Source organism: Strigops habroptila, chromosome 4, assembly GCF_004027225.2.
Source record: "Strigops habroptila isolate Jane chromosome 4, bStrHab1.2.pri, whole genome shotgun sequence".
Lineage (NCBI taxonomy): Eukaryota > Metazoa > Chordata > Aves > Psittaciformes > Psittacidae > Strigops > Strigops habroptila.
In genome coordinates this window covers 22,445,492-22,454,272 of record NC_046358.1, presented here as the reverse complement: position 1 = coordinate 22,454,272, position 8,781 = coordinate 22,445,492, and positions in this window count along the sequence as shown.

Sequence of the window (8,781 nt, the reverse complement as noted above, 5' to 3'; positions counted from 1 at the left end):
TCCGCAGAGATGAGTTTGGCTCTGCCACAGGAAGGATGTGAACCACAGTTTACCACATACCAGTGCAATGCTGTGGCTTGTAGGGCATGTTGTATCCTCAAAACTGTGTCAATAGCATTAGGTTAAATTAAACCACATCTATTGGTGAAAAAGAAGATAGGTTGGCAAGGTTTGCCCAGCTAGGAGGTAGTGCAGACTGATGCAGGTTGCTCAAGCCCAGCTGCGGCACGGTGTGTTTGGTGCTGCATGAACCACACAGACATCACTCGGAGGAGTTTTCTGTGGGCTCAGGGATGGAATCATGGCAGTCCTGCCATGATACCTGACCTTGTCTTGGCAGAGAGGGGGACACAGTGGTCTAAGGCAGGCAGCTGGTCTTTGCTTTTGGCAGCCATGTGAGGACCAGGACAGCAGCAGGGTCTGGGCTGGCAGGACACAGGAACCCTGGTGAGCATGGCCTTCTGAGGTCATCCTGCAAGTGCTGTGATGGCCTGTGATCATTTGCTGTCCCCTACATGCACGCATGTGTGTGAACACAACCATCTGTCTACATAAACGCATGTAGACAGGTTACAGTTGCAGCATGCACTGGAATGACATAGTGGCTTGTGAAGGTAAGTAAATAACTCAGTAAATCTGAAGCCTTTGTTTCCAAAGTTGGAAGAAAGTCAGTTTGTGTCCCCAGGTCCAGCGCTGCCTTATTGATGTTTGGTGCTGGAACAGATAGAGGCAATTAAGCAGATTGTTTACTTTCTGGTTTTGGCTCTGGCATAACGAGGCTTTTGCAAGAGCACCTTGGGAGCCTGGGACACCCAGAACCCACCAGCATCTCTGCCCCCTCCCCCCCGGAGACTCAGACCCTGCAGCTGAGGGGAGAGCACCGCGAGGCAGCATCTCCTGGTTTCACTCGCATCAATCACAGCTACCCACCAACACATGTACGCAGCCAGCCCGGCACTGCAGAATTACATCTGCTCCACTTGCCTCCTTGGATTTTTATCCCTGGAGAAATGTGATATATAGGCTTTCTTAAAGGGCCACACATGCAGGTATCACTTATCAGGGTGTGCACTGGAACCTGATTTTGTGCAGCAGCTCCAAAATACCTGCAGTGTACATGGACAGTGGAAATCACTGCTGCTGCACTGCACCAGCTCACTGTGCCGGTGGCAGCTCTGACATGCTGGAGGAAGGCAGGGATGGGAATGCGGAGGCAGGGACTGGCCGAGCGGTTTTCCGTGTTTGCCAATGGAGTGATGCTGGAGGAACCGGGCTGCTGCCGCCCAGTGGGAGGAGATGCGTGAGAGCCCATGGGCAAAGGGTGGCCATGGAGGGTGGCCATGGAGGGCAATGCAAGTAGCCACAACTCCCCCAAGCACCCTCTTTCGCAACAGGGTGGCCCATGGACCCAGAAAGCTGTTCCGCAAGGGGGTACCTGTACAGGAGTGGGCTGCGCCTGTGCCCCTGCGATAGGGGCTCGCTGGTGCCACGGTGGCTGGCTGGCACTGCCAGCCTCTCCAGCAGGCTCATGTGCTGCCATACTCTGCTTTTGCACCCATTTCTGCAGGAGCCATGAGGAGGAGGGGCAAAATCTGCCAGCACATGTGAGCGCTTCATTGTGCTCCTGTCACCGCTGTAAATCAAATTAAATGCCACAAAAAAGAGAATGGTGTTTTTACAGCAGCACCTGTTATGCTACTGCAATTAGGGCTCCATTATCGCCCCCCGCACTAAAAGGTTTCAAAACACAGCTATGTCAGTCCCCTTGGACTGAAAAATCAAAAAACGGCCAGTGAACAGGTCCATTTGGAAAGGGCTGTGGTCAAACTTGACTGACAGACGCCTCGTAGGGCTGAATGCTTTAGGAATACTCAAACTGTACACCAAAGTCACTCGACCGCATGAGTGATGTTCAACCAGGGTGTGAGCAAGAGCCATTTCCACCAGCCCCCTCAGCAGCTGTCCATGTTCCCACTGCTCAGGGGAGGTTCTGGTGGCGTTTTCTACCGGTCTCCAGTTTTCCAGGGGATTACACTTTTAATAAAATAAAGCACAAACTCCTAGGACTGGTTTACAATAACATTATTGAACAGACTCCAGTCAGACAGAAGAGGTGCCCAGTGTTTTGCAGCAGCAGCAAAGATTTGCAAACACTCTAATAACTGGTTAGGAGCTACTGCCTTCAACAGTTTAATAACCAGCTACAGCTTAACCAGTTTGTTCTTAATAAAGCAGCATCACGGTTTCCATACCAGCTGGGTATGGATGCACCACCATTGCCACACAGAAATGATGCACAACTCACTGCAAAGGACGGGAAAGAATGGGAGGGTCAGCCTGACGGATTGCACATGAAATATTTGGGCCACATCAAGTGAAGAGATTGACCAGGCTCTGACGCTCACCCTGAGCATGGCTTGGTTATAAAAGCTTCAGCTGCCTCTCACGGACAAGGACCTTCCGCCATTGCCGACCACCTGCCCTCGTGATGGCAGCTCGTTAAGAGAATTATCTTCACACCAATGGGCCCCTGCAGGCATTCATTGGCACAATAGATTAGAGCAGTTTCAGCAGATTTATGGATTTAGGGTTTATGGAGTCATTGATACGTGAATTAAGCACTGACTGACTGAGACTAGCTCTTCAAAAGGAGTCATTATAATCTCTATAGAAATATAATGATTCCAGTGACAACATCTTCAATGAAACTTCAAAAACACTCATTTAAAAAAAAAGAAAAAAAGTAGAGAAATATATATTTAAATAAAGCTCTAGTTCTCGTTTTTTCCCAGCCACCAAAAGGTAAGGAAAACTCAGCTTTCCAGAGGTCATTCAGGCTTCATCTGAGAAGATGTTCAGTAAAAGCTGCTTCCCCCTTCCCTGAGGCATTGCTGTGGGCACCACAGCTCACACTAGTGTGGGCAATGAGAAGGTGTGATACATGCATCCTCTGGCACTGGGAGAAAGCCATGGGCTTATAATGTTACACACATAAGAACCAGTCTGCACCTTTCCCCCCTACATCAAACCAAGTCTGGGATTAAGCTGGAGAAAGTTTAGCCAGGAAGAAGAGGCCAAAGAGGTTTCTTACAAGGGTCCACTGGTTTTTCTCAAGGTCCTTGTGCTTGAGACTATCCTGCAGCAATGTGGCAAATAAATATTAAATCTGGCTTTGGTAAAGTTCTTGAGAACCATAGACTGAGAATTTTGGTGCAGTAAAGCAAACCACTGCAATAGAGAATGACAAGCTCCTGCCAACCATGACCTCCCCATCCTGTGTGGCAGAGGCGGTGCTGGGCTCCCAGCTCAGTCCTTGGCCTTGATGACACATTTTCAATGGCAGACATCTAGCTGTGGTGACATGCACGGCAGGCAGGTGCTTTTTCTCCGGAAGTGGTTTGCTTTTAGCTAATTTAAATGCCAGAGTACTCCAACTTTTCATGAATGGCTCAGTGGGGCTTAACCCTGCTTAGGCTGCTTGCCAGAGGGGAGCCCTGGGCCACCTCCAAGGGGGAACTCTTCCTGCCAGTGTCATGACCCATCTCCAGGTGATGGGGCTGGTTGTCCCCTCAGCACTGATGGACCTCAGGGTCCATCCCACTGAAGCCCATGGAGCTGCACGATGGTGAAAAGCCGTGGTATCAGGCTGGCGTTTTGGCAAAGCATTAGGTGAATTAAGAGCAGAAGCACAATCATGTAGTTAATCTGCGGTCACTGCCATGCACAAAGCACTTCTTTTCTTTGAGGCCTGATTTGGCATCTCCTGTGATGAATGGGATGAGGACACTCTGCTCAGTAGTACAGCAGCTTCTTTCTTAAGTCAATGAACTGTGACATTTCAGTCTTGAGGCTGCTCCAAGGGCTGGGATGGTGGACTCCACCCCAGACTTGCTGATGTTCACTGCAAACTAATGGGCTACTGAGCGCACAACCTGCAAAGCTAGTTGTTTGTGTGAAGAGCAATTACCATCCATCTACTCATCAGCTCACCGCTAATGAAAACCAAGCAGAAGGAAGTGCTCAGCAGACAGCACCACAGCATGTCCCTGATGCACCACAGGGAGCAGAGCTGCTGCCAGGGTTGGGGAGTACATGGACACTGTGCCCTGGCTGCACCATGCAGCACTGGGGCTGGCAGGGACCCATCTGTGCTGTGCTGGTGAAACATGCTTGCAGAGCTGTTGGAGTGAGTGGTGAGCACAAGATTTGTAGCTCAAAAGGCCAGAGCGAGGCCTGGCACATTTCAGCATAGCTCCTGGCATAGCTCCTGGCATAGCACACAGGGCTGGTGGCTTGCTGAAAGTGTTGAATATTTTCATTATACCAAAGAAAGAAGAAAACCAGTGTGAGAGATCCTGCTCACACAGGCCCTTTTCAGACCTTTTCTGTGAAGAGTGGAAGGAAAAGTTTGATGATTCCTTCAAAGGAACCTAGGATGGGCTTTTGGAGCAGCAGCAGTTCTCATGGAAAATCCTCCTAGCCCAACTTTCTGCAATGAAATAAGCACTTATGGGTTTGTTCTACAGTGTAATTTTTAATAAGCCCAGTGGTCTCTTTCCATGGTGGTGTGGTTTAACCCCAGCTGGCGAGCAAGTACCACACAGCTGCCTGCTCATCCCCCCACCCAGTGGGATGGGGAGGAGAATTGGAAAAAAAGTAAAACCCATGGGCTGAGGTAAGTACCATTTAATAATTGAAATAAAATATAACCATAATCATACTGTGATTATTGTAAAGAAAAGGCAGATAGATACAAAAAGAAAGGGAGGGGAATGAAACCCGATAAACACAAGCGATGAACAATTGCTCAGCACCCACTGACCAATACTCAGCCCATTCCCAAGCAGCAATTGGTGACACCCAGCATCTCCCCAGTTTCTGTACTGACCATGATGTTCTATGGTATGGAATATCCCTTTGGATGGTTTGGGTCAGCTGACCTGGTTATGCTCCCTCCTGGCTTCCTGTGCCCCTCCTCACTGGCAGAGCGTGAGAGACTGAAAAACCTTTGACTTGGAGTAAGCACTACTTCTTAGCAACAACTAAAACATCGGTGTGTTATCAACATTATCTCATCCTAAATCCAAAACACAGCACTGTACCAGCAACTAAGAAGAAAATTAACTCTATCTCTTCTGAAACCAGGACACATGGCTGCACAGAAGCAGTGTAGGAGGCCATCGCACACCCATCCCCATGTCTGGAGCACCCTCCTGCTCTTGTGCTTTGCAGAAATGCATCTTCCAAATGTTTCCACTCAAGCCTGAGGGCTAGCATCCCCTTTTTAAAAGCCAATCTCCAAATCACTACCTGCTTCTTCCCTGCTAATGAGCATTTCAGCTTAAGGCTCAGCCCTCCCTTAGCTACCCCCTATTCCCTAAAACCAGGAAGACAAATATTGCAGGTGAAGCAATATATCTCATTGGACTGCAAACCACCCCCAGGAGGCACTGGCTGCATAGGCACATGCAGCCTCTGAGCGTGCCTTTGTCTCATCCACCACTGATTATGCTGTTAATATCAGACCAGCTTCTCTGCTGCAAGAAATCACTGCAGCACCGGAGTCTCCTCCACCCACAAGGGCTGAGATTTTGGCCCCAGAAATCTCTCCTTGGGGTGAGTGAACCTGCAGAAAGGGAGCAGGTCACAGCATACCCCACCGAGGCTCTGCTGGTTGGTTGGGAGAGGGGATCCAGCAGGGCTTTCTGCCAGTGCATCAGAGCAGTGTTCTCCTGCAGCCCTCACACAGCGGAGGGTGTGTGTTTTTCTCCTGGCATTTGGAGCTGACGAAAACCTCAGGGCTGTGGAGTGGATTGCAGGATCCCCCCATGCCACTCTTTCTACCCCTCACCCCCACCAAGGAGCACTGCACCTCTGGACCATTTCACCATGCTCCATGGATGTTAGATACAAAAAATCGATAAACTGGAAGACAATAAATACAAGCAATAAACACAGCGAAGGGAAGAGGGAGCAAATAAACCCCAAATCAAATATTCAGAAGGGTCAGGAGGCAAAACAACAGTGTGAAAGCCTCACAGAGGTTACTGAGTGCAGGGCATTAGGGAGCTGTTGGCCAGGAACATCCCTGCAGATTTGGGCTGTGCATGTCCTTCACACCGTGGCTGCAGAAATCAGAAACTCCTTGAAATATTCTCATAGCAAGAGATCAACAAATACACTTCATCTATATAACCTTCCCAAGGAGGGTAAACTGAATTCCCACATTTCACAGATGGGGAAACTGAGGCAAAGGGCATAGCAACATGCGCCATGGTGAGTGGTTTTGCAGCAGAATCCAGTGGGGACATCTCCAGGTATATCTCCTCTGCCATGGACTGGGCCCTGAGGGCAAGCAGGCTGGGAGCGTCCCATCCTAGGGATTGGGATGCTAATGGTGTGACCATGTCCCAGGGCCATGGGAACCAGGGAGAAACGTGCTGGACTTGAGGATAAATTTGCTGCCAGGAGGTAAAAAGAAGAATCCCTTTGCTTGCAAACTGAGCATAATGGATGGGGAATGGGGCTAAGTCGCCACGGAAACCCCCAGGGTTGTCACTTTTTGCCATGGTGCTGGAAAAGCCGTGTGTATTTGAAAGCCTGTGAGCTGGAAGCCTCTGTTCTGCCCCAGTCTGGCCTGGCTCTCACCCTCTGCCAGCATTTCCAGGAATATCCAGATATTTAGGGGCATGGAGCTTACACATTGTTCTTTCTCATAATCCTTACCTCATGCCTGGATCTCTCCCAGCACCTCTGCATCCCCATTAGCCTGGCATCTGGACATCAGCAACTCCTTGCCATTTGCATCTATCAGTAATTGGGCTAACCCTAAAAACACAGAGTGAAAACATTGTTACAGTGTTGCATGATGAAGTGTGGTCAAAAAAAGAGGCTGAGGTCAGACAGCCAAGCAGCTGAGAACAAGCCTGGTTCTCCATTAAAGCCAGGCTGCAAATTTCTTATTGAATGTAGCTTGTCTTCTGCCTGGTTGACTTGTCCTGGTGGGAAGGTCCAAGCTTAGCTTGGTCCACCAACCTGCTGCTAGCTCAGGCTGAGACCATCGATATTCAAACACTCAGACAGTGATTAATCTGTTCTCATGACTGTGCCCGGAGACCTAAAAGGCAATTAAAGCTGGTGCTGCTGGGTAGAAGGTAACTTCATGATGCTTCCTCCAGATGGCCAGATCTTTTCAGGAACACGTGTTCCCATTGATGGCAAGGCTGAACAACCGTATGGAGCACCACATGAACAACCAACCGTACAGTGCAGCCAGGATGCTGTGTGGCTGTTGCCACGTCAGTGGGTGGATTAGCAAGGCTGAATGGGAGACAATCTGAAGCATTGCTGGGGAAAAACAGTTGGAGGCCACCCACTGCAAGGATTGGCTTTTCTCTCCAGCTCACTCATCCGCTTCAATTTGAGAACATGGTTGTCAGTTTAGCATCAGAGCGCTGTGCCTTCCTGGCAGCTGAGAGGGATGGAGGAGCACCATGGGCCTGCAATGCCTGGCAGGGCTAGCTTGGGTGCCCCATGGCTCAGTGGGGACAGGATGGTGTCCAGAGCACTAAGGACCATGAGCTTTTTAGTGCACAGTTCTCTGAACGTTCACCATCTCCACTGTGGTACTGCTGAGAAAAAATACACTTGATACTGCAGGGCTGTTGCTGGTGGTGTGTGAGGAACCAGGACTTCTTGAAGACTTTTGTCTCCAGGGGCTACAGAGAATAGAAGTGGATAGATATACTACAGCATCACCCCGCTTCACCAGTTTATTGAACTTCACCACAATCAGTGGGGGTTTTTATTTGAAACTACCTCTTGGAGTAAGGAGACACTTAGGTTTCCTTTTTAGAGACAATTAACCTTCACAGCTAGCTTGAGGGTTATGTTCTTCTAGCAAAGTTGAAGGAAAATGATAAACTGCACAAACTCAAATTCTCATGACCTTCTGGGGCCAGGCTCTTGGAATCAGCATTGCCCTGATGGCACTTCCAGGAGCAAGCATGCTCCTTGGGAGCTGGTGCTGAGAGAGAGCACTGGAAAGAGCTGTGGGGGGAGAGGTGATGTAACCTGTGGGGTGCAGAGTTTCCCAGGGTTGTGTTTATTGGCATCCCAGCAGGCCCTAGTGCTAACTGTGTGTTGGGGTAGTAGACAGGTCCCAGGGAAGTCCAGATCAGACCCCATCGAGGTCAGACCTGCCGCCTGTTCTGGCTGCACTCCAGGCATAGCAAGCCTGTCTGTACAAATCAGCACCCCAGGAATACCTGGTGGAGGACACAATTACCAACCAGGATGGAAAGAGGTTTAGTTGGACTTTGTGTCCAAAGGGGATTTCCAAACCTCAGCATGTGCCTCAGTAAATAGCTCCTTCCCTTTGACCTGTTGCCCCTCTGCCAGAGAGACAGAAGCATTACCCATTGCAGTTTTCCCTAGTGTGGCAGGGCAGTCTCTGAAGAGCTGGAGGATAAAAGCCTTCTCTTCTCCAGGTTGAAGAAGCCCAGGTCTCTCAGCCTGTCTTCATAGCAGAGGTGCTCCAGCCCTCTGAGCATCTTGGTGGCCCTGATCTGAAGTCACTCCAACACATCCATGTCCTTCTTATGTTGGAGAACAAACTTATCATCAACGCATTCCAGGAACCTCCTGGATTACTTACACCCTGCTGTGTAGTCCCTCCAAGAGATATCTGGGTGGTTGAAGAGGACTAGGGCTGTGAACATGAGGCTGCTCCTATCTGTCTATAGAGAGCCTCATCTGTTCAGTCTTCCTGGTCAGGAGGCC